Source organism: Monodon monoceros, unplaced genomic scaffold (assembly GCF_005190385.1).
Source record: "Monodon monoceros isolate NGI ecotype Baffin Bay Population unplaced genomic scaffold, NGI_Narwhal_1 Super_Scaffold_21, whole genome shotgun sequence".
NCBI classification, from domain to species: domain Eukaryota; kingdom Metazoa; phylum Chordata; class Mammalia; order Artiodactyla; family Monodontidae; genus Monodon; species Monodon monoceros.
The window spans coordinates 2285621-2312709 of record NW_021703778.1 but is presented as its reverse complement, the minus strand read 5'-3'; the positions used below and the strand labels follow the sequence as shown (position 1 = coordinate 2312709).

Genomic DNA, 27089 nt, shown 5'->3' with positions numbered 1-27089 from the left:
CCCTTCCTGGAGTGGAATCAGTGAACTAGCGGAAATTCAAGGACCAAGGGAATCCCTGCTCTACTGACTCAGGTAAGTTACTGCCAACCTCAGGGGAGAAGTTTGCCTGTTTTACTGCTCTAAACAGGAAGTGTTTGTGCAGGGAAGCTTGACCAAACCACAGGAAACAGGAAACCATGGATTGGGCTCCTTATTTTCGGCCAACTGACTTAGAAGCAGGTGTTTGTCAACATTAAAACTGCCTTTAGAAGGAAATGCACCACTAAACTTCCTATCAGCCCTAAGAGATGACGTCACGAAGATGCTAATAAACGTGACTAACCCTCCCCTGTCTGCTCAGCATCTTCTAGCCACAAGGGAGGGAGCATCCCCACACTCTCTAAGCAGGGGGACCAGGTGGGCTCAGGAATCCCACAGATTGCCTTGAAACGCTTCCTAGCTGGGGCACGTTTCCTCACCTTGCCAAACCTCTTTACTCCTCTGTAAAATGGCTACAGGAACAAAGTCGTAAGATTCTTACTGGCTTTAAAGTGTCAAGTGTGTGGCACAGTGCTTTGGACACAGAATATTCAGGTGCTTCGTTATTCTTCTTTTTCCTGCTACATACAAAATAGAGTACCTTTCTACATTCTCTTGGGAGAAGCTGCCTTAGATACTGAATATTTTCTCTACTTAGAGCTGATCCTTTCCAACCAAAACTGTGACTGGGAATGTCTTTTATTACTGTGAAAATACAGAAAAAGTAATACTTCAGAATGCAGCATTCTAAAATCCTTTTCCCTAACAGTTACTCCGGAAGAGAAAGGACCCTTACGATTTGGGTTTAATGATCACTAACGCTGACATAGCATCAGGCACTATTTTCCATACGTTAACTCATTTAAAATCCATAATATCCCCATTTTACAGATCAGGAAACTGAGAAGCAACTTGTCCACATGCCAGAGCCACACAGGACCTCTGTGCTGTGTATTGATTTGGGGGGATTTGGGGAGGAAGAGTAGGGAGGGAAGGAGGAGGAAAAAAAGCAAAACAGTCTAGAATATTCTTCCCCCCTCCAACACACAAACATAGCAAAGAAGACTTTAATTGTGAAGACATCAAATACCTTCACACCGGCTAGTTCTTCAAATAGAAATTCTTGATTTCTTATTTAAGTATTTTCCTAGAGATGCAGAAACAGGAGGAAAGAGAGGGCTGGTTACCAAGCAGAATGGTGTCAGGTAGCAGCGTAGAGAGAGGGACCCCTGCAGGGCTCTCAAGGTAGGAGGGTGAGAGGGGATTGTTCTAGACCTTACTGAAATCTAGCACCAAATGGCTATGGTTAATCGCAACTGCACACACACAGGACACCTGTGAAATTCCAGCCTGTCCTCCCACCGCTAGAAACCGTCCCCAACGCATTCTTCTTAAATGTGATGCTTTCAAATGTGAGAAAAGCCAGAGGAGCGGGAGTTGCTACTGCAAGAAGTATGGGTACATGTGCACGTGGCCTGTGCAAGGTCATTACCAGCATTAGTCAAATCTCCATTCATCATTCGACATGATCCCCATTTTAGCGGCACGCTTAAGAGATGGAGCGTTTTGCCCCAAGCCACCGCAGGCTGACTGATAAGTTCCAGCTTCTAGACGCTACGATGCACTGAGGAGGACAGTGAGGTTTCTGAAAGGCAATCATCGCCCCGCATCGCACAGAGACGCCCCTGGGAATAAAGACGGGTGAACAGTGCACCCCAGTAGGAAGAGGCATACCTACGTAAACAAGGATGGGAATAACAAACATTAATAGTTACAGTTGCTTCGTCCAGTGTTTTGCAAAACACGATTTAATGCTGTCTTTATATAACCACAGGGGAAAAGGGAAACTAAAGGAGAATTTGGAACGTGTGGGAAGCCTCGAGGTGAGAGGTTGACATGAACTGCACAACGTTAGGGACAGAAACGTAAGGAAACTGAGCTTTTGGAAGTAACTGTGGATTCAGAAGAAGAGACGGCAAAAGGGAGAGAGAGGACCAAGGAGCCACTGCAGAGCCAGGTGCCTCTCTCTCCTGCAAATAACCGCACTGCTCATGGCATTTCTGAGGCCAGGAGTTAGGAAACTACTGCATCAGAGTCGGGGGCTCAGAGCACACTTTCCGCTAGACGGTGGGCCCCTGGATTCCACAAAGTGAAGAGAGATTAGGAATGAAGATGCAGCAAAAACCAGGGGGGTCTCCGCAGCCAAGCTCTTTAGAATGTTAATTTAAAATTAAATTAACTCATTTAAAATGCTAATTTGTCATTTCAGAGGGTGAATAAGCTTGATGTCTCCCACCAGAAAACCCCCGCTGCCTGAATCATCTCACTCCCCCCCAAAAGAGGCAAACTTTGAAGGGAAATAAATCCCATCGCTTGTATATAAAAACAGGTGGCAAGGGGTAGACAGTGGAATCACATCCACGTGAGCAAATGAAAAGTTGCCTGAAGTTTCCCTCAAGCTCCGTTTCAGAATCAAGGTGGACAGAAAAAGTGTCGTTAACAGGTGCTAAGGTGGGGAGGCGTCCGGTGCCCGTTTGGCTGCACCATTTAAACCAAGGGGAGCCGGCCCGGCTGGAAAAGCAGTCATCAAACGACACCGTAAGACCACGGATTTGGAAGCGCTCAAGACGGATCTGAACAACTGGTGGATGGGCTGGATTGTGTCTGAGAGCTGAATACAAGAACGGATTTTAATAACTGAACAACGGCTATGGTTTTAATGACAGGGCCGGACAGGCTGAGGCCAAACCGACCGAGGGTTTTTTTCAGCCCGATTTGCTAGACTTTTTAGCGAGTGGTATTGGTGGAGGTGGAAACACTGGACGGGAAGCCAAGCAGGGCCAAATCTCCGGGCAGGAGAACGGGAGACAGTTCAAGTCCAGGTCTCGGTGTACCTGGGGTCAGGGGCACCTGCTGCGCTGTTTCCTCTGGGTACGTCGGTGGGTGAAAATGCTAGTCTGTGAAGAGAAGACACCAAACCAAATGAACAGTGGTTTGGGCTCGAAACCCTCCCTTTAGACAAATAAGAAACTGGAGAGTGATTTTCAAAGTTTACACTGATGGCGTCTGAGTGACCAGGCAAAGATGAAGGGAGACTTCCAAACTCAGGGGAGAACAGCTGTTTTTCTTCAAAAAGGAAAAAGAAGAAAAAGAGGACACGATGAAGAATATAAACACAGATAAAGGAAATTAACTCGCCTAAAATACAGAGGGGCTCAAAATGTCGGCTTCTTTAGCGGATATTTCACCAAGACGGAGTGCTCACCGCACAAGACAAACTGCTGAAATCAAAAGCAATCAAAAGGAGAGCTGGATGAAGGCGGTTCTTGAGGGGACGTCCGAGCTCTACCTTCGTCTGTGTGGGCTGGAAATTCACGGTAAAATGAAGGTCATCCTCGGTCACGTTTTTCACTGAGAGAAAGCCCTTGGATGAGTATTTTCCCCTAACACTCTAACCACCACATGACCCCAGAGGCACCTTCTCACCGAGGAGACATACCTGCATAATCTTTCTGCCAACAGGAGCCTAGGAATGCCACAGGAAGAGCTCTGGGCACCTGCTCCGTGAACCCCCTGCCGTAGCCTATAAAGCAGGGAAGAAATGCATACTATCTCCACGCTTTCTGGAAGACAGCATCTACCTGCTACTCTGTACCGCCCTCAGCCCCGATCATAAGTGCATCCTTCTTGGCTCTTCGGATACTTACATAAACGCAAGTTGGAGAAGCGCTCTAACTGGGCCCACGTAATCCCAAGGCTCCAACAAGCAGCAGGTCCCGCTGGGGCTGCCATTTTCCTCTTCTCTATCCTCCATCCCTCAAACACCAGGTGCCCTAACAACAGCAGGCCCGTCTTCCTCCTCTCTCCCACCATCACGCCCCCCCGACCCCTCACTGCAAGGATGCACCCTGCATGGCAGCCCAGCCCTCTGGGTACAGCCATGGGCGCATGACCCAGGCCAAAGGGACTGCTTTCACAGGACCTGATTAAGCTGCACAGGAAGAAAGAGGGTCTTTCTTCTTTCTTTTTGGGTCGAAGCTGTAAGAACCGCCAGCAGCCATCTTTCAGGCCCATCCCCCAGAGGGCACCTGAGCCTCGTCTGAAGCCACGTTCACCCTTGCATTTCCCTAGTTTATAAGCCAACAAACTCCATGTTTTGCTTAAGCTAGTTTGAGCTGGGGGGGGCGGGGAGATGTGTAACCCCCAACGTTCCTCAAGAAACATAAGACTGTTGCTTTTTTTAATAGGAAAGAGAAAAATCTTATATCTAATAATATAACCAGTTACCATTTCCCACCCAGAAAGATTCTCCACATTTCAACAGAAAATAATTGTTCTCAAATACACTCGTAAAACAGTCACTTATTTTAGGCAGAAAACTGTTCGAACTTGATGCTTGAAACCTTAAAATTAAATGGTTTAATTATAAGGCTCCAAGTTATCTTTTCTTATATTGTGACATTCTAATAAATTTGAAGGATTGTGTAAAATAGTTTTTAAAGAATTCTGTCAGACAGGATGTGGCGGCATCTTGAAAAACAACGAGCCATGGTGTTTCCCAGGGAACTGTCCCAGGCTAAAGCCTCATAAAGACATCTATAAAGGTTAGAGCAAGTGCTACTTTTGGAATAAATGTCCCATCAAAACCGGAAAAGCTCCTGAAAGAAAAAAAACTGCACACCCAACAGCACAAGCTTCTGTCTTCTGTCTCCCTGTGGCACTCAGACATCCCGGAGGAACCTGAACCAAAACCATCCCTTGGAGACCAGGGGCAGAGACAGTGACCTCCCCGCTGGATTCTGCAGGAGGTGAACTCCTGGATGGGATGGCCCACGGAGCAGCCGCCCACTACAGGCCCAAGCTTCTGCACTTATCCCATCACTCACTCCCTGGACCCCGAGGGAACTACAGCCGGAATCGGGATGTTAGCTCCGATCACAAGTTGATGAGGTTGATCAGATGGGGTAGGAATAATCAATGAAGTTATTCCACTTCATAAATAAGGCCACCCTAATGGGCATCAGTCCAAGATATATTATGGTGACAGTGATAAGAAATCCCTAAACCGACAAAGCTCACAGACCTTTGATCTTTCATGACTTTCCAATGTATTGTCTGTGGACAATCTGACCACCAGACCCATCCCTGGCTCTGAGTGGCTCCTGTCCCTGGTGCAAACCTTCAACTCGCAGCCCGACGCTGACACATTGTTTTCTGCATGTCTGCCCTTCTGGAAGTGCCCAAAACTCTAGAGAAGCAGGGATGGAGTCTCCCTGATCTTGCTTCGTGGCACAGATTCTGAGGAATTTGACAGGCTGCCTAACAAATAAATGTTCATTAAATGGATAAACATTTACTTTCACTTTGCTGTTTAAAAAGGAAAAAAAAACCAAAAAAACCAAAACCAAAACCAAAAGAAATTCCAAACTTGGATCTTAGGATCTCAATCAAGATACTCCCAAAATATGAGGGGGCCCAATACAGATTTAGGGGTAATGTGAAATAGTCTAGGTGTTTATTTTTAATACAGGAAACAGCATAGTTTTTGTTAAAAAAAATAATAATAAAAAAACAAAGAAAAAATTTCTAACTTTAAAACAGACCCAGGATTCTTCCCCCACTTGCATGTTTTTTTATCAGTCTTTTAAAATTTCTCTGGGTTCAGTTATTGAAGGTCCTAACACTGGATTTGAAAGTAACTCAGGTCAATTCAGGGTCAAATACCAGAGACTGAGCACACCCCCTGCACACGCTGTCTCTGCTGATAGGGAACTGTCAGCCCTCAGCCATCAACACCACCTGTTGTCAGAAACCCCCCTCTTGAAAATCGCTTCTTCCACCCCAAATGCATTCCTGTTCTCCACTCATGTGCCCTCCATTCATGACGACTGAAGCAGAGAAAGGGCAGGAGGACAGAACAAAGGCCCCTCTGTTGGCCAGTCCTCAGGGTGCTCCAGCACCTACCGGGGCTCTGGGCTCAGAACAAAGAGCCCAGCGAGGGGCCAGTGGGGCGGACATGTGGCCCTGGGCAGGCGACCTCTGCTAGGGGAAGGGTCCAGACGTTGGTGGCCTCAAAGGGGTAGAGGGAAGCATCAGTGGGCAATCACTGGATCCACCTGCAAATAACAGAGTCCTAAAACATGGGATGTTGCCCATCCCATCTGGAATGCCTCAGCAGCCCTGAAAAACAATCCATTCAGTGGAAAATGCCAAGTCTCTACGGGGAGGTAGCTGTCAGATGTGTCCTTGACCTGGGTGTTTATTGCTTTAGACTGAATGTTTTGTCCCCCACAAATTCATATGTTGAAACCTAACCCTCAATGTGAAAGTATTAGGAGGTGGGGTTTGGGAGTTGAGTAGGTCATGAGGGTGGAGCCCTCACAAATGGGATTAGTGCCCTGATAAGAGACACCAGAGAGCTTTCTGGCCCCTTCCACCATGTGAGAACACGAGGAAAAGACAGCTAGCCATCTATGAGCCTGGAAGCGGGTCTTCACTAGACGCCGGATACGCCAGCACCTTGACCTTGAGCTTCCAGCCTCCAGGACTGCAAGAAACACATCTGTTATTTAGGCACCCAGTCTATGGTGTTCTGTTAGAGCAGCCCCAACAGTCTAAGACATTTATCAACACAGAAGTTCACTGCTATTTCTTACTTCTGTGGGCTGGGCATGCCCACATTTTACCCCTAAACTGCAACCACTCTTCTCTCAACCAAATCTGTGAATTCCTATTAAGTTTTCCAGTCCACAGAGCTCACGCCACTCTGCAAATCCATAGCATCTCACAAGTGTGTGTGCGTGTTCACTTAGGAACTGAGCACGCACTAACAGGTGACAGAAAATAGGTTGTTTTACAATACTTTGGAAATGTTTACACCATGTCTGCCTCACTAGCAGGGATTATTTTCTCTCTCTTTTTTTTTTAATCTCCAAAGCACCTAACACAGGCCCTCATATAGAGTAGGTTCTCAATTATTTTTTCCCCAAATTCCATCTAGAATTTAATTTCTTTGGTTATTGATCATTTCCCCCCAGTTGTTCATTTCACCCACAACCAAGAAAACCATTTACCGGTGAAACAGAAAAATGAACTATTGTTCACTTTTATTTGAGGGAATAATCCTGGGACACAAACTTTTCCAATAACAAAGCCAGGACAGAAGATGCAACAACTGAATAATATTACCCTGGAGACTCAATCATTCATCCACAAAACACTCAGCTTTGGAGGGACAGTGACAAATGCACTGCCTCTGTCTTGGGAAGGGGAGGGAGGGAAGAAGATGTATGAACAAAAGTACACTGAAGTTCCACACGTGCAGTGAACGTACACACACAGGGCTCTTGCACACACAGCCAGTGCCACCAGCAATGCTCTTCATGGTATGACTGTTCCTTAGATTTCAGATTTTGGTTCAGGTGGCGCCTCCTCCAAGAAGCCCTCCCTGACCACCAGTGTAAAGTAGGTTTCTCCCCCCACCCCCTAACCCATTTTCCACACAGCACCCTTCTGAGCACCTAGCACATTTGTAAGCCTGGATTTCTTGGTCCACTGCTCATGTCTGTCTCCCCTTCCAGTCTGAAAACTCCAGGAGGGTAGGGACACCTTGTTCTTTGCATCCCTGCTCAGAGAAGGTGTGTGTGTGACCAGTGGACGCTGTGAGGATACATGTGCCAGGATGGCCAATCCCACCGCCAAGGTCAAAGGTGGAGGAAGTTGGAAAAGCCGTCCTAAATCACAGAGGAAGTTCATGGGAGCAAATCATCACCCCCAGGAGCAGAGGAGACGGGCAGGCCTCAGGGGGAAATCCTGCTCCCTCCTTTTACTCACATAAAATGGGTACAGCCACTGCCAATGGGGTTGTGTCAGCTCCCCTGGCACAGTGCCCGGTACCCAGGACTCGAGCAATCACTGCCACTTCTTCCTCTCTTCTCCGGAACCAGGTGACTTGGAAAAAACCACATACATACAAAGCACGAAATCCTCCTTGGCACAATCTAATGGACCCACGTCCCTGGCGAGGGTGGGAGCCGGGTGGGGGAGAGGTAGGCAGAAAAGAGCGAGGAAGGTTATGTGATCAGAACGTAAGCTCGAGCTCACAATGAATTAGGACTGAACCCCTCCCTGGTCGTTCGGGTAACTGCTCAATTTCATTGCTTCCTCCATCAGCAAAGATAACCCAGAGTGACTCAAGGCCTGGTCTCCTAAACCAAAAGACATGTGCAGATACCTCTCAGGAGTCCTCAGGGGGTGCTACTTTAACTTTTAATACATTTAAGGAAGCAATTTTTAAAAAATTACCCTTCATTTATACACTGGTGTTATATTTAAGTTGAGATGCTTGCAGTGGATCTTTTTAAACCATGTCCATGTGGTACCAATTTTAAACACATTAATACCTTTTGAAACGTCAGGAGAGCAGCAATGAGAGCTTTACAATTATTTTTTGAATGCATGGAACAGAAACCATGAAGTGTTAGACGTTCTTTATCTCTGAATATTGGTAATTAAAGGAAAACATGGCGGGCGGGGGGGGGGGGTCATTTTTCCTTTAATTTGCAACTTTCCCAAAGAGATATGCAGTGCAAAGGTAATGTAAGCAGCATAAATATTCATGGTCAAAAGGAAAAAGATGTGTATGGTAAACTGAATAATTGCTCCCCCCCCCCCAAGAAAAAAGACATTCATGTCCTAATCCCTGGAAGAAGGTTACCTAACACGGCAAAGACTCTGCAGATGTAACAAAGTTAAGGATCTTGAGATGGGGAAATTATCCTGCATTATCTGGGTGGGCCCAACATAATCACCAATGTCCTCACAGGAAGAGGCAGAGGGATATTAACTACAGAAGAAAAGGATACGAGGATGGGAACAGACTGGAGAGATATGCTTTAAAAAAGGAAGACACTAGATGTTGAAAAAGACAAAGAAACAGAATCCCCTTGGGAGGCTCCAGAAGGAACTGGTCCTGCTAAAACTTGATTTTATTCCTGTAAGACTCATTTTGGACTTCTGACCTCTGGGACTGTAAAGGAATAAATCTGCATCGTTTAAGCCATTAAGCCTGTGGTAATTTGTTACAGCAGCCACAGGAAACAGATACAGTGTGATTGTTTGTTACCAGATGAAAAATCTAATTTTAAAAGAATAATTATAAATTCTCACCCCCAAACACATAAACTTCTAAGTTTGACCTAATAAATTCTGGGTGCCTTTCCCTTTGCAAAAGCTCGAGCTCTGTTTAATTTCAGACAAAGACTCCTCCAGCATTATCAAATTCAGGGTATAGCTGGAAATCTGTATTTTATTTCTTGTTCTATTATAAAGGTATGCTTTCTTGAATCTTATAGTGTTAAGTTAGTTCTTAGATATAGTTCTTATCTCATATTAGGATTAAAATAGGAATAAAGGAGACACAATTTTACAGAAATTCACCATACCAAACTTTAAAAATTACAGCTTATCTGCAATCTGCTCTGGTTGAGTCTCAGGCTGTATTTGTTGGCTGAATGATATACACAGAAGTTTGAATGAGAACTCAAAACTTAATAATTTTATACCCATTGCTTTCCCTCCACTTCTGGAAACCGTTACAGCTGTAAAGGGACTACTGCATTGTGACTAACCAACGTCTGACTAATAAAGAGCATGGCATCCCTCACTTAAGAAAATGGGTAAATGTGTTAGCTGACATAATTTACCAAAACTTTACGCTATAACTCAACCTGGAAACATCTGAAGCATTTATAAACAAAATAATAAGGAAATGAAAGAGCATAGCCCCATAGTTGCTTAGGAAGAAGGATATGTAACAGTTTAAAATTCTAACAAAGAACAGAGGAAGTAAATTCAAGTAACTGAGCCACAGGGCTTTGATTGTATACTCTGAATAGGCATCTTCTAGTGATGAAAAAGAACTGCAGGAAGTCATGACCCTTACTTGTAGTTTCCTGTTGGCAGTGCCCTCGGAATTGGAATTCAGATACTCTTCTATGTGTATTGCAGGTAGCATAAAGCAAATGAATAAATACACACTTCCTGTTGGAAATCCAGGCTTTCAATGTGGGAAAAGGGAGATGCAAATATGGAATTAGAGAAAAGTGAGGAAGGACCATGTGAAGATGGGTTGGAATGGGAGCATATCAGTATGAACTAACGTTTTTCTTACATTTACTTCCTAACTCTGTCCAATGAAGAAGCCTAGACACTGGGACACCACCTCAGCAAAAAGCACACATGGCACCCAGGTCTTGACTTTTAAGTACACTCCCCAAAAGGAACCAGGCTCCATAGAGAAATACCTGATTCCAAATCTGCTGCAATGACAGTACAAAGTGAATCTGGAACTTATATTGTCCCTTTAAAAATGGAGCCATTTGATGATTTTCCCGTAAGTGGTCAAGCTTTTGGTTACCTGAAGTGGGATAACCTAATTATACCTGCCTCCCGTTGTGATTAAATGAATACACAACATCACTCTTGGACAAAAGTGTCCAAACTGAAACTCATTATTAGGAAACAATGAGACAAACCCAGAAGGTGGGACATTTGTCATGACTGTAAGTCCAGAATTTGAAAAAAAAGACAGTTTCATGAAAAATAAAGAATGGCAATGTCACTATTCTAGATAAGAAGAGACTAGAGAAGCAAACCCCCCGAAAATGCATGAACATTAATTGGATGTGGGTGGTCTGGCGCAGAGGGCATAAAAAATTTTTTTGGACAACTGGAAAAAAATTTTTAAGGAACTGTGCATTAGATAACATTATTGAGGTAATGGTAATCTTCTTCAGTGTGATAATGGTGTTGTGGTTATAAGGAGGCTGTCCTTATTCTTAGGAAATTCCTGAAGTATTTATTTAGGGATAAATTTCATGATGCTTGCAATTTAGATTCAAATGATTCAGCAAGGGAAAAAAATGTATGTGGAAAATCATTGATAAATCCAGGTGAAAAGTATACAAGATTCATTAAACTGCTCTTCACACTTCTCTGGAGGCTTAAACATTTTCAAAATTTAAAAAGTTGGAAGAAAAATTCCAAGGAAAGGAAACTTTAAATGTCTTCAAACCACATGCCATTAATTTTGCCCTAAACTAATTTCTACTAATTACTATGCTTGCTTGTTTGAAGATATTCAGGGAAGTAGTGCTAATAATAACGTCAGCTATAGCAGTTGTAGTAAAGAACCAAAGAAACAGTAGTTTACAGATAAGAAGTGCTCTTTACATAATAATTAAATGGATTCTAAACAATTTAAAATAACATGGCATATTTACAAATAATAATCAAAGCCACTGTGCTAAGTACTTCTCATTATCTCATGAATTATTATTATTATCTCATTTACTCTCATATTAAAACATCTAAGATAGGTACTATTACCATCCCCATTTTATAGATGAGGAAATTAAGACTTAGTAAAGTAATATAAAGTATAGCTAATATGTCTATACACATATACATACATACACACATAGGTAGGCTGTGATTTAAACTCAGGTAGTCTGACCCACTAAATGATGGTAAAAACATCTTTCTTTTCAAAATGTGTAAACTTACATTAGTGAAAAAAGGAATTAGTTATCAGGAAACGAAAGATTTTGACACAGTTTTGAGACAATGAACACAACCATAAGAACATGCAACTATAAAAGAAGAACAGAATGCAGAATGCTTAGAAAAAATTACAATCTGAAACTAAAAAGAACTAATGAAATTTAAAAATAAGGAATACCGGAGACTTCCGGGAAGATGGCGGAACAGGAAGACGCGGAGATCACCTTCCTCCCCACAGATACACCAGAAATACATCTACGCGTGGAACAACTCCTACGGAGCACCTACTGAACGCTGGCAGAAGACCTCAGACCTCCCAAAAGGCAAGGAACCCCCCACGTACCTGGTTAGGACAAAAGAAAAAAATAAACAGAAAAAAGGATAGGGACGGGCCCTGCACCAGTGGGAGGGAGCTGTGAAGGAGGAAAAGTGTCCACACACTAGGAGCCCCTTCGCGGGCGGAGACTGCGGGTGGCGGAGGGGGCAGCTTCGGGGCCGCGGAGGAGAGCACAGCCACAGGGGTGCGGAGGGCAAAGCGGGGAGATTCCCGCACAGAGGATCGGGGCCGGCCGGCACTCACCAGCCCGAAAGGCTCGTCTGCTCACCCGCCGGGGCGGGCGGGGCTGCGAGCTGAGGCTCGGGCTTCTTCGGTCGGAGCGCAGGGAGGGGACTGGGGTTGGCGGCGTGAACACAGTTTGCAGAGGGCTAGTGCACCACGGCTGGCCAGGAGGGAGTCCGGGGAAAAGTGTGGAGCTGCCGAAGAGGCAAGAGACTTTTTCTTCCCTCTTTGTTTCCTGGTGCGCGAAGAGAGGGGATTCACAGCGCTGCTTAAAAGAGCTCCAGAGACGGGCGCGAGCCGCGGCTAAAAGCGCGGACCCCAGAGACGGGCAGGAGACGCTAAGGCTGCTGCTGCCGCCACCAAGAAGCCTGTGTGCGAGCACAGGTCACTCTCCACACCCGCTTCCGGGGAGCCTGTGCAGCCCGCCACTGCCAGGGTCCCGGGATCCAGGAACAACTTCCCCGGGAGAACGCACGGCGCGCCTCAGGCTGGTGCAACGTCACGCCGGCCTCTGACGCCGCAGGCCCGCCCCGCACTCCGTGCCCCTCCCTCCCCCCGGGCTGAGTGAGCCAGAGCCCCCGAATCAGCGGCTCCTTTAACCCCGTCCTGTCTGAGCGAAGAACAGACGCCTTCAGGCAACCTACATACAGAGGCGGGGCCAAATCCAAAGCTGAGCCCCTGGGAGCTGTGAGAACAAAGAAGAGAAAGGGAAATCTCTCCCAGCAGCCTCAGGAGCAGCGGATTAAATCTCCACAATCAACTTGATGTACCCTACATCTGTGGAATACATGAATAGACAACGAATCATCCCAAATTAAGGAGCCTTGTGGATGAAAGGCTTTTGGTGCTACAGCCAGGAGTCAGTGCTGTGCCTCTGAGGTGGGAGAGCCAACTTCAGAACACTGGTCCACAAGAGGCCTCCCAGCTGCACATAATATCAAACGGCGAAAATCTCCCAGAGATCTCCATCTCAACACCAGCACCCAGCTTCACTCAACGACCAGCAAGCTACAGTGCTGGACATCCTATGCCAAACAACTAGCAAGACAGGAACACAACCCCACCCATTAGCAGAGAGGCTGCCCAAAATCATAATAAGTCTACAGACACCGCAAAACACACCACCAGACGTGGACCTGCCCACCAGAAAGACAAGATCCAGCCTCATCCACCAGAACACAGGCACTAGTCCCATCCACCAGGAAGCCTACACAACCCACTGAACCAACCTTAGCCACTGGGGACAGACACCAAAAACGACAGAAACTACGAACCTTCAGCCTGCAAAAAGAGACCCCAAACACAGTAAGATAAGCAAAATGAAAAGACAGAAAAACACACAGCAGATGGAGGAGCAAGATAAAAACCCACCAGACCTAACAAATGAAGAGGAAATAGGCAGTCTACCTGAAAAAGAATTCAGAATAATGATAGTAAAGATGATCCAAAATCTTGGAAATAGAATAGACAAAATGCAAGAAACAGTTAACAAGGACCAAGAAGAACTAAAGATGAAACAAACAATGATGAACACCACAATAAATGAAATGAAAAATACTCTAGATGGGATCAACAGCAGAATAACTGAGACAGAAGAACGGATAAGTGACCTGGAAGATAAAATAGTGGAAATAACTAATGCAGAGCAGAATAAAGAAAAAAGAATGAAAAGAACTGAGGACAGTCTCAGAGACCTCTGGGACAACATTAAACGCACCAACATTCGAATTATAGGGGTTCCAGAAGAAGAAGAGAAAAAGAAAGGGACTGAGAAAATATTTGAAGAGATTATAGTTGAAAACTTCCCTAATATGGGAAAGGAAATAGTTAATCAAGTCCAGGAAGCACAGAGAGTCCCATACAGGATAAATCCAAGGAGAAATACGCCAAGACACATATTAATCAAACTGTCAAAAATTAAATACAAAGAAAGCATATTAAAAGCAGCAAGGGAAAAACAACAAATAACACACAAGGGAATCCCCATAAGGTTAACAGCTGATCTTTCAGCAGAAACTCTGCAAGCCAGAAGGGAGTGGCAGGACATATCGAAAGTGTTGAAGGAGAAAAACCTGCAACCAAGATTACTCTACCCAGCAAGGATCTCATTCAGATTTGATGGAGAAATTAAAACCTTTACAGACAAGCAAAAGCTGAGAGAGTTCAGCACCACCAAACCAGCTCTACAACAACTGCTAAAGGAACTTCTCTAGGCAAGAAACACAAAAGAAGGAAAAGACCTACAATAACGAACCCAAAACAATTAAGAAAATGGGAATGATAACACACATATCGATAATTACCTTAAATGTAAATGGACTAAATGCTCCCACCAAAAGACACAGATTGGCTGAATGGATACAAAAACAAGATGCATGTATTTGCTGTCTACAAGAGACCCACTTCAGACCTAGAGACACATACAGACTGAAAGTAAGGGGATGGAAAAAGGTATTTCATGCAAATGGAAACCAAAAGAAAGCTGGAGTAGCAATTCTCATATCAGACAAAATAGACTTTAAAATAAAGACTATTACAAGAGACAAAGAAGGACACTACATAATGATCAAGGGATCGATCCAAGAAGAAGATATAACAATTGTAAATATTTATGCACCCAACATAGGAGCACCTCAATACATAAGGCAAATACTGACAGCCATAAAAGGGGAAATCGACAGTAACACATTCATAGTAGGGGACTTTAACACCCCACTTTCACCAATGGACAGATCATCCAAAATGAAAATAAATAAGGAAACACAAGCTTTAACTGATACATTAAACAAGATGGACTTAATTGATATTTATAGGACATTCCATCCAAAAACAACAGAATACACATTTTTCTCAAGTGCTCATGGAACATTCTCCAGGATAGATCATATCTTGGGTCACAAATCAAGCCTTGGTAAATTTAAGAAAACTGAAATCGTATCAAGTATCTTTTCCGACCACAACGCTATGAGACTAGATATCAATTACAGGAAAAGATCTGTAAAAAATACAAACACATGGAGGCTAAACAATACACTACTTAATAACGAAGTGATCACTGAAGAAATCAAAGAGGAAATCAAAAAATACCTAGAAACAAATGACAATGGAGACATGACGACTCAAAATCTATGGGATGCAGCAAAAGCAGTTCTAAGAGGGAAGTTTATAGCAATACAATCCTACCTTAAGAAACAGGAAACATCTCGAATAAACAACCTAACCTTGCACCTAAAGCAATTAGAGAAAGAAGAACAAAACAACCCCAAAGTCAGCAGAAGGAAAGAAATCATAAAAATCAGATCAGAAATAAATGAAAAAGAAATGAAGGAAACGATAGCAAAGATCAATAAAACTAAAAGCTGGTTCTTTGAAAGGATAAACAAAATCGATAAACCATTAGCCAGACTCATCAAGAAAAAAAGGGAGAAGACTCAAATCAATAGAATTAGAAATGAAAAAGGAGAAGTAACAACTGACACTGCAGAAATACAAAAGATCATGAGAGATCACTACAAGCAACTCTATGCCAATAAAATGGACAACCTGGACGAAATGGACAAATTCTTAGAAAGGCACAACCTGCCAAGACTGAATCAGGAAGAAATAGAAAATATGAACAGACCAATCACAAGCACTGAAATTGAAACTGTAATTAAAAATCTTCCAACAAGCAAAAGCCCAGGACCAGATGGCTTCACAGGCGAATTCTATCAAACATTTAGAGAACAGCTATCACCTATCCTTCTCAAACTCTTCCAAAATATAGCAGAGGGAGGAACACTCCCAAACTCATTCTACGAGGCCACCATCACCCTGATACCAAAACCAGACAAGGATGTCACAAAGAAAGAAAACTACAGGCCAATATCACTGATGAACATAGATGCAAAAATCCTCAACAAAATACTAGCAAACAGAATCCAACAGCACATTAAACGGATCATACACCATGATCAAGTGGAGTTTATCCAGGAATGCAAGGATTCTTCAATATACGCAAATCAATCAACGTGATACACCATATTAACAAATTGAAGGAGAAAAGCCATATGATCATCTCAATAGATGCAGAGAAAGCTTTTGACAAAATTCAACACCCATTTATGATAAAAACCCTGCAGAAAGTAGGCATAGAGGGAACTTTCCTCAACATAATAAAGGCCATATATGACAAACCCACAGCCAACATCGTCCTCAATGGTGAAAAACTGAAAGCATTTCCACTAAGATCAGGAACAAGACAAGGTTGCCCACTCTCACCACTATTATTCAACATAGTTTTGGAAGTTTTAGCCACAGCAATCAGAGGAGAAAAGGAAATAAAAGGAATCCAAATTGGAAAAGAAGTAAAGCTGTCACTGTTTGCAGATGACATGATACTATACATAGAGAATCCTAAAGATGCTACCAGAAAACTACTAGAGCTAATCAATGAATTTGGTAAAGTAGCAGGATACAAAATTAATGCACAGAAATCTCTGGCATTCCTATACACTAAGGATGAAAAATCTGAAAGTGAAATCAAGAAAACACTCCCATTTACCATTGCAACAAAAAGAATAAAATATCTAGGAATAAACCTACCTAAGGAGACAGAAGACCTGTATGCAGAAAATTATAAGACACTGATGAAAGAAATTAAAGATGATACAACTAGATGGAGAGATATACCATGTTCTTGGATGGGAAGAATCAACATTGTGAAAATGACTCTACTACCCAATGCAATCTACAGATTCAATGCAATCCCTATCAAACTACCACTGGCATTTTTCACAGAACTAGAACAAAAAATTTCACAATTTATATGGAAACACAAAAGACCCCGAATAGCCAAAGCAATCTTGAGAACGAAAAACGGAGCTGGAGGAATCAGGCTCCCTGACTTCAGACTATACTACAAAGCTACAGTAATCAAGACAGTATGGTACTGGCACAAAAACAGAAAGATAGATCAATGGAACAGGATAGAAAGCCCAGAGATAAACCCACGCACATATGGTCACCTTATCTTTGATAAAGGAGGCAGGAATGTACAGTGGAGAAAGGACAGCCTCTTCAATAAGTGGTGCTGGGAAAACTGGACAGCTACATTTAAAAGTATGAGATTAGATCACTCCCTAACACCATACACAAAAATAAGCTCAAAATGGATTAAAGACCTAAATCTAAGGCCAGAAACTATCAAACTCTTAGAGGAAAACATAGGCAGGACACTCTATGACATAAATCACAGCAAGGTCCTTTTTGACCCACCTCCTAGAGAAATGGAAATAAAAACAAAAGTAAACAAATGGGACCTAATGAAACTTAAAAGCTTTTGCACAGCAAAGGAAACCATAAACAAGACCAAAAGACAACCCTCAGAATGGGAGAAAACATTTGCAAATGAAGCAACTGACAAAGGATTAATCTCCAAAATTTATAAGCAGCTCATACAGCTCAATAACAAAAAAACAAACAACCCAATCCAAAAATGGGCAGAAGACCTAAATAGACATTTCTCCAAAGAAGATATACAGAGTGCCAACAAACACATGAAAGAATGCTCAACATCATTAATCATTAGAGAAATGCAAATCAAAACTACAATGAGATATCATCTCACACCAGTCAGAATGGCCATCATCAAAAAATCTAGAAACAATAAATGCTGGCAAGGGTGTGGAGAAAAGGGAACCCTCTTACACTGTTGGTGGGAATGTAAATTGATACAGCCACTGTGGAGAACAGTATGGAGGTTCCTTAAAAAACTACAAATAGAACTACCATATGACCCAGCAATCCCACTACTGGGCATATACCCTGAGAAAACCATAATTCAAAAAGAGTCATGTACCAAAATGTTCATTGCAGCTCTATTTACAATAGCCCAGAGATGGAAGCAACCTAAGTGTCCATCATCGGATGAATGGATAAAGAAGATGTGGCACATATATACAATGGAATATTACTCAGCCATAAAAAGAAACGAAATTGAGCTATTTGTAATGAGGTGGATAGACCTAGAGTCTGTCACACAGAGTGAAGTAAGTCAGAAAGAGAGGGACAAATACCATATGCTAACACATATATATGGAATTTAAGGAAAAAAAATGTCATGAAAAACCTAGGGGTGAAACAGGAATAAAGACACAGACTTACTAGAGAATGGACTTGAGGCTATGGGGAGGGGGAAGGGTAAACGGTGACAAAGCGAGAGAGAGGCATGGACATATATACACTACCAAACGTAAGGTAGATAGCTAGTGGGAAGCAGCCGTATAGCACAGGGAGATGAGCTCGGTGCTTTGTGACCGCCTGGAGGGGTGGGATTGGGAGGGAGGGAGACACAAGAGGGAAGAGATATGGGAACATATGTATATATATAACTGATTCATTTTGTTGTGAAGCTGAAACTAACATACCATTGTAAAGCAATTATACTCCAATAAAGATGTTAAAATGAAAATAAAATAAAATAAAATAAGGAATACCAAATAAAAATGTCAACAGATGAGTTTGAGGATAAAGTTATGGGAATCTCCCAGAACACGGAGCAAAGAGATGAGAAATTAAGGAAAAGATAAAAAGATGGAGCACTAAATCCAGGAAGTCTAATGTAGGGCTAATAGCAGTCCTAAAAACCACAGAAGAGTGGGGGTAAAAGGAAGAAGAAATTATCAAAGAAATAATATAAGAAAACTTCCCAGAGCTAGAGAGAGACAGAAATCTTCAGACTTGAAGACTGTGCTGGTGATCGCTGCACTGCCTCTTAGCTGCCAATCCGCCCTCCATGCCCTCCTTCCTGATCCTGGAGCTGCATGTGGGAAAGGTCTCTCCTTTGCCAGCTGCCATCCGGCCGAGCTTTGTGAGGGCGCTCAAGGGATGGTACACAAGGAAGGGCTTCCCTGCCAGGTGTGTTCTTACCTGCTTACTGCTGAGTGCCCACAGGCCAGCAGCAGGCGGAAGATCCCAGGGCATCCCCTCGGCAGGTATCAGCAGCATCCTTGCAGGTGGTTCCCAGCCGCTTCAGCGGGTACCCAGTGAGGTGCAGCAGCAGCAAGCCCAGGAGTGTTGCTCAGTGAGAACTTGCAGGTACCCAGCAGGTCCTGTAGGCACCAGCAGGGGCTTCCTGAAACTTCCATCACCACCCCGGGAGGCAGTAGCCCACCCAGAACTGCATGCAGAGCCTCACCCTGCTGCTCCCACACAGTGGGCCACAGAGCCACGCCCTCTTCAAGGGGATCCGACTCTTGGCTCTCAGGTGGATGAGGGGCAGCTGCTTCCACACTGGATCCTGCCTCAACCCTAGAGGCAGTGGCTGCTCCCTGTATCCACCGTCCCTATATCCCTTACAGTTCTCTTTTCCCCTCTGTAGCTAATCCCCTGCTCACCCCTTTGCAGTTAATCCCCTGCTACTAGTCAGTAATTCTTTAAACTTTCCCTGTCCAAATTTCCGTGTGATTTTTGTCTCCTGAACAGAACCTGACCGATACACCCACTGACTACCAAACACAATAAACGAGAAAAGACTCTCGCCCAGACATGTCACTGTGAAATCACTGTGAAACTGCAGAATACTGAGGAATAAAAAGAAAGAAAGAAACTCTAGGAGCCACCGAAAAGGAAAAAAGAGTCAGTTAAAAAGATTCAATAAAAAATCAGACCCACATATGGCTTTTCAAATCAGTAGCAATGAGGCAAGATTTTGACACTGAGAGAAGAATTTATTTTAAATCTATAAATCCACACCAATCGTCGTGAAGAACATTTTCAAACGTGCAAGATTCAGGAAGTTTCCTTCAATCCTAGGAAGTCATGTGAGAGTATATTCCACCAAAGTGAGAGTGAAAAACAAGAAAGGGGAAATGCAGCATACAAAAATGGTAGATCAAAGCCTGGAATTCAGAGAAAACTAACAGGCTCAGGCCCAGAAAGCAATGAGAACTTCAGTGAGTGGGCTACACAAGGATGCAGAAAGGCATTTATTCCACGCAACAAATAAATGAGGTAGAAGCTAGAGGGTCTGAGGGATATGGTAAAGGAGACAAGAGTCTTCCCTCAATAAATATAAAGGTCAATAAAAACTCAAGGGAAAATAAATGGCAAAAACAAAATGCAAGAAAGACATAGTACAAACGTGCCATGGTTTTGAGTGACTGGTGGAATTTAACAGAATGAACCCATCTGTAAATGACACTAGAAATTTTCTCCTTTGAGCAACGCTGTAGTTGCAATACAAGAACTACAGGGAGGGATGTGTATTCATACCATATTACTGGGCCCTGCTGCAGGGCGTATTTCCATTAACACACTCCCTGTCTTGTAACCTTCAAACAACCTACGGACAAAGCAAAGGAAATACTGCCAATTAGAGAAGGCAAACATTACCAACCTCAACAATGCAAAAGTAAAGACAACGCGGAGAAAAGTCAAACGATGGACAAGGGGAAAAGAGAGGCAGACGAAAGGGTGGTGGTACCTAGGATCCTCATCTCACGAAACTTGGCACTTGAAATAAAAGGTAGAAAGTAGATGGAACAAGGTATATAGATTTATGAATATTAAATTTTTTAACATCTTTATTGGAGTATAATTGCTTTCCAATGCTGTTAGTTTCTGCTGTTATAACAAAGTGAATCAGCTATACATATACATATATCCCCATGTCGCCTCCCTCTTGCGTCTCCCTCCTACCCTCCCTATCCCACCTATCTAGGTGGTCACAAAGCACCCAGCTGATCTCCCTATGCTATGCGGCTGTTTCCCACTAGCTATCTATTTTACATTTGGGAGTGTTTATATGTCCATATATACACTACCTCTCACTCTGTCCCAGCTTACCCTTCCCCCTCCCCGTGTCCTCAAGTCCATTCTCTATGTCTGTGTCTTTATGAATATTAAATTTTAAATTGCAAAGGTAACCAACAGAGAAATTCATGTAGCGATAAAACTAAGAAGTTGTGCATGCTGTGTGCGCATGTGTGGGCTCCATCCATCACAGCCGGCAGTGTCAACAGATGAAACTCAAAGCAGATACATCAAAGAGAGCTGAGCAAATATGTTGTTAGTTATAGAAATAATAACCACTACAGGAGCCATCAAAAATGTGTTGCCTCTGGAGAATAAGACTCCTGTTTTTTCATTATTAGTGCTTCACAACCATCTGACTTTTTTATAATCATGTTCATGAATCACTTTGAGGTTAGGGCAAGCGCTGGCAAACATTTTCTGTAAATAACCAGATGGTAAATATTTTAGGCATTGTGAGCCGTACGGTTCTCCGGAAACTACACAACTCTGCCACTGTGGTGCCAACAGACATTTGTAAATGAGTGACTGTGACTGTGTTCCAATAAAACTTTATTTATACAAACATGTGGCAAGACCAATATGGGCTGCAGGTTGTAGTCTGCAGACCTCTGATCTAGTCCAGTGTTTCCCAGACTATGTACTACAGGATGCTCCAATATATTTAAGGATCTTCCTCCACAGAGAGGGCAGGGAGAGGCTCCATGTTCACAGAGCTTAGAAAATGGTGGGTTAAACGTTGCTAAGCAGTCATCTTTACCCCAGGACTTGAGCTTCTAATATGCCTATGAGCCTGAATACCCAACCCGGAAGCACACAGTCTGAAGTACACACCAGGTCTCCAGTTTTTCTGAAGACACTGGAAAAACATCAAAGGCCACAGTGTTCTGTTAAATGGTTTGGGAAACAGTGTCATAACCGAATTCCTACCCTATAAAGATGAGTAAATAAGACTCAGAGTGGCACATTACTTCCTCAAGGCTACTGGCTCGGTGGTGTCGGAAGTGGGACTGGGAGCCAGCACGGGGCGCCTGCCACCACCCCACAGGGCGTCTGCTCAGATGCCCATGGAACCAACCAGCGCAGAGCTAAGGACATCTCTATCCTGAGCAACTCTAGGGGACACACTTCAAAAGAATGTCACTACGTTGATGCCACAGTAATACTTACACTTCAAGAAATTGAAAACTATGGGCTTAGATTTTATTATTTTCTTTAGAAGCATCATGAGGTGAGCTGAAGTGATCAGGCTCAACCACTGTGAGTCTGTTTCCTCATCTATAATATGGGGGTGGGAAGAGGAGTAGGAAAAAGAAAAAACAAGGAAGAAGAATAAAATAATCTTTTTTCTCAACTTTTTAATGATTCGAGGTCATACTATTCAGCGGTACTAAGTGTACTTCGTATCTTACGATGTAAGTCACAAATAGCTGTTGATTAAGCTCTATATGACCCAACAGCAACACAAAGCACAGAACATTGCTTAGGAGATAAAAGAAAGTTGAGGATCAGAGACAAATGAAAAGGGCTTGGGAAACCTAAGGTATAATCACTCATTTTTTGTGAAGATAGTACTAAAAAATGAAACAAAGCAACACAGTCCCAAACATGGAAATGTTCAGGATACAAACTGAAACAAAAACAGGTGGTCTAGGCAAGGTGGGATTAAACAGAATTGGGTATACCCACTGTGAAAATATCATCCTGGTTCCTAAGGTGGTTTCTGAATTTTAGAATGTTTTTCAAGATCATTCTTTTCTTTTCATTCAAAGCCCAACCATTCCATTTTATTCACGTCTTTCAGGTGTCATTTCATTGTCTGTGATTGTAAATGTAGGTGGAGTTCTGAAAACACTCTTAGCCACCTGAACTACAGGGCAGCTCTCGCCTAACACCCTCATTAATGGTGTGGAAATGAAGCCTGCTCCTTCCAGAACCATGGAAACACTGCCTCTGCTGACAGAATGTCCATCCAACCAAGTTCGGGTGAGATGGAGCCAGAGGTCAATGGTCAGTAGCCCAGGGGAGAGGAAGAACAGTAGCAGTTGACCTACAAACCTTGCTTGACCTTATCCCAAGGTCACAACCCACAAACTGTCCCTGAGGTCGGATCTTCCCCCCCGAGACTTGTCCTAATGGCTTCCCAGTTGGAAGCTGGCCAACCCCTGAGCCATGGTCACTAGATCCCCCTGAGGCATGGTCACCAGATTCTTCAGAGACCACATACTGTAAGACTTCCTCTGTTAAACTCCTAAATCCCTGGGTGAGGTGGGACCAGACAAGGAGGAAGCAGCTGCAGGACAAGAAAAGTGAGGCCCCTTCGGGGTGCTGGTATGAGGTCCCCAGATTCCAATGCAAACAAGCCCCTGACCAGCCCTGCCCAATGCAAGAACCATGGCCACACAAGGCTACTTGAAATGTGGTGGGTACAACAGAGGAACCAAATGATACATTTTAATGAATTTTAATTGGTTTTATCTATTTTTAAAAACTGAAACAGTGTAAAATATTTTTCCATGAAACACAAATATATTACTTTGGTAGGACTCCATTTCTCTTTAAACGCTATATTGCCTAAGATGGTGTTGATGTACTGCAGTGCCTGAATCTACACAGAAACACATCACCGATCTACTTCGTGTGAACAAGATGAGTCCATTTAAATGATTTCATTTCTACACACTGCTGTCCCCTGTAATGTGTTTGTTGGAATATTTTATGCCAATAGCACAGGTGACAGTAATAATTAGGTAAATCCTAATTGGTAGCTAAATCAAAATACTTGTTTTAATTAAAATATTTAATTTAGTTATTCTTCTAATTTATAAAATAAATATGGTCAAACTTTCAAATTTAAAACAAAGTCTTTGTACTGACAAAATCAAGTGGAGATATAAAAGCTAGTACTATGATCACACAGTAAAGGATAAAAGGAACTAAACAAAGTAAGTAAAAAATGTGATTATCAAAGACAATTGTGGGAACCCTCCCGCACTGTTGGTGGGAATGTAAACTGGTGCAGCCACTATGCAGAACGGAATGGAGGTTCCTTAAAAAGCTAAAAATAGAGTTACCAAATGATCCTGCAATTCCACTCCTGGGCATATATCTGGAGAAAACTCTAATTCAAAAAGATACATGCACCTCTATGTTCATAGCAGCACTACTCAGAATAGCCAAGACATGGAAGCACCCTAAGTGCCCATCACCAGATGAATGGATAAAGAAGATGTGGTACATATATACAATGGAATACTACTCAGCCATAAAGAGAATGAAATAATGCCATTTGCAGCAACATGGATGGACCTAGAGATTATCATACTAAGTGAAGTAAGTCAGAAGAGAAAGACAAATACCATATGACATCACTTATACGTGGAATCTCAAATATGACACAAATGAAAAGAAACAGACTCACAGATACAGAAAACAAATTTATGGCTACCCAAGGGGAAAAGGGGGGAGGGATAAGTTAGAAGTATGGGATTAACAGATACACACTACTATATATAAAATAGATAAATACAAGGTCCTACTGTATAGCACAGAGAACTATATTCAGTATCTTGTAACAACCTATAATGGAAAAGAACCTGAAAAAGAGTATATATATATATATGGCTGAATCACTTTGCTGTGCACCAGAAACTAACACAGTGCTGTAAATCAACTATATTTCAATTAAAAAATAAATAAAGACAATTGCAATTTGCTGTGGAAGAGCAAATTGAAAAAGCTGTTTACTACATTTAGAAAAGCAAAGATAATAAAGCAGACAATATTAAGAGACAGTTTCAGCAAGGGCAGTGCATTTGATGCTCAGTCTCCTTCCAACAGTCACAAAGGAAACAGCCAAAATCACAATTAAATGACCAAGAAAAAATTTTAAATGATTTTTAGCAAAACTTGAGCTTGTAACTACGGCCAGCTATAAGACATCTTAGATTCTTGAATAAAAACAAAGAAGCATTTTTAGATGGAGAGATATGTAATGTAAAATACATTATTATTTAGTTATGGCAATGTTGTTCAAATATTATGAGAAGATAGAAAAGATACTGTTGAAAGAGTGAAGGACTTTCAATTAGCAACCAACAACTGCCCATAGAAAACACGCCATTTCTAGCAATACCAAGACAAATAAATTCAAAATTTGAAAAATCACAAGAATTTTCTTTAGCTTTAGATGAACTATGCAATATCAGAGACATTGCCCAATTAGTACTTTGAGTACGTTTTGTCTCAAAAGACTTCCAAATTCATGAAGAAATGTTGTCAATTCGTAGACTAAGAAAACTGAACTCATGGTGAAGGTACTTTTGAACCTTGTACATCTGCCAAAGAAGGATTTCGGCTAGATATGAAAACAAAAGGTTTCTATCATGACAGACAGTACTGCTGCTATGTTGGGTCAAAAATCAAGACTTAGTAGACTTTTCTAACAAGAGACTGGCATTTCTCCTACTGCTTCATTCTACTGTATGATAATAATTTTTAGTTGACTTTCTAAAGCACAGCCTACGAAAACCATCATGGATATTGTTGTTAAAATTGTTCAGTATAGACACATAAATGCTATGAATTACCACCAGTTTAAAGAACTGCTGGAAGAAATACATGACAATGAATTTAATGATTATGTGTTCTTTGCCAGTGATCTTTGGTTGAGTCATGGAACAGTTTTACAAAGATTCACTGTATACTGAAGCAATTCAAGATTTTCTGTAAACAAATAATAGAGATTAAAAAATTGCTGTGTGGTTTATGTTTTCTCACAGACATTACACTGCATATGAACAAGCTAAATTTAAAGCTCCAAGGAAAGGAAAAGCTTATTTATGACCTAGCTAAAAAGTGTGAGAATTTATATCAAAATTGATACTTTTCATAAATGAAAAATAATGGTTTTATGCATTTTCATAACTTGGATCAATATGCAGAAGATTTGATTGAAATAAAAAGCTTTATATGAATTGCCTACAATCTACAAGAAAAATTTGAAGAAGACTTTATTGAGATTGATAAATTTAGAGTTGGTTTTCAATTTTTATAATATCCCTTTGAATTTGATGTTAGTAATTCTGAGTTGGCATGAGAGTTACCAAATTCACATAACTTGAACAGACTTTAAAACTGACAAGCTTTTAGTTTCAAAAAATCAAATCAATTCTTCTAAAAATATGAACCAGTTTTGTCAACTGAATGGCAAATATTAAAGGAAAAGTATTTTTGACACTTGATTCAGTTATTGGAAAACTTAAGTATGTTTGAAACTTGGTTACACAAATCTACTTTTTCAACTACAAATTTTATGAAATCTAAAAACAGACCCAAGTATTTCAGATGTAGTGCCTGAATTTAGCTATGCTATAATCCTAACATATACACCAAATTTCAAGACTTAGTACAATAAAATAAAGAAGTCTCATTAACATTTTTATACTGTTTACATGTAGCAATGGTAACATTTTGGGGAGATTTAAAGAGTTAAAGAAAATATATTATTAAAATTAATTTCACCTGTTTCTTTTTAATTTTTTCAATGTGACTATCAGAAAAATTTTAAATTATATACGTGGCTCACATTATATTCTATTGAATAGCTGGAGATGCTGGCTACTCAAAGTAGTCTTTTCCCAGAAGCATCAGCATCATCTGAAAGTTTCTTAGAAATGCAGACTTTTAGGTCCCAGCTGAAACCTACTGAACAGAATCTGAATTTTATTGAAAATCCCTTGTTTGGCCAATATGAAATAACAGGAAACAGATTTAAGCCTTTGCCTGAGACAAGCAAAAACAAATAACCACATCCCCACCCCTACAAAAAGACAGAGGGTGGGGGGAAAGGAAAAGAAACCAGACAAAATATATGAAATAATGGTTTTCAGGAGACAAGACTTCAGGAAGCAAATGAGGTGAGCCTATGAGTATCCCAGCTTATTGCCTTAAGAGATTTCCTGGCCAAGACACAGAGAAAGAGAATCCAAGAAGAGCCCAGGAGATTCCCTGAGTGGAGGATACAGAACTGAGAGTCTAGGAAGACCAAGGCAGCTAGAGTCTGTAGGAAAGAGCAGAGAGCTGCACAGAAAGAAAACTCCAGATATCTGCAAAAGTCACTCTTGAGTATTCAGCAGAATACTGATCACTGCATGTG

General features: G+C 42.0%; 1 protein-coding gene across 12 annotated transcripts in view; it reads right to left on the bottom strand.

The window, feature by feature from the left end:
- The window catches only part of SVIL (supervillin), a 244879-nt gene that overhangs the window by 201051 nt on the left and 16739 nt on the right, over positions 1 to 27089 (bottom strand). The window contains exon 1 of one of the 12 annotated variants that reach the window (XM_029236873.1): positions 19049 to 19154. The exons of the other annotated variants lie outside the window; for them this stretch is intronic. The gene's annotated coding sequence lies outside the window, so the exon portion shown is untranslated. Of the gene's footprint in view, positions 1 to 19048; positions 19155 to 27089 lie in introns of those variants that run through there. 12 annotated transcript variants of the gene reach the window in all.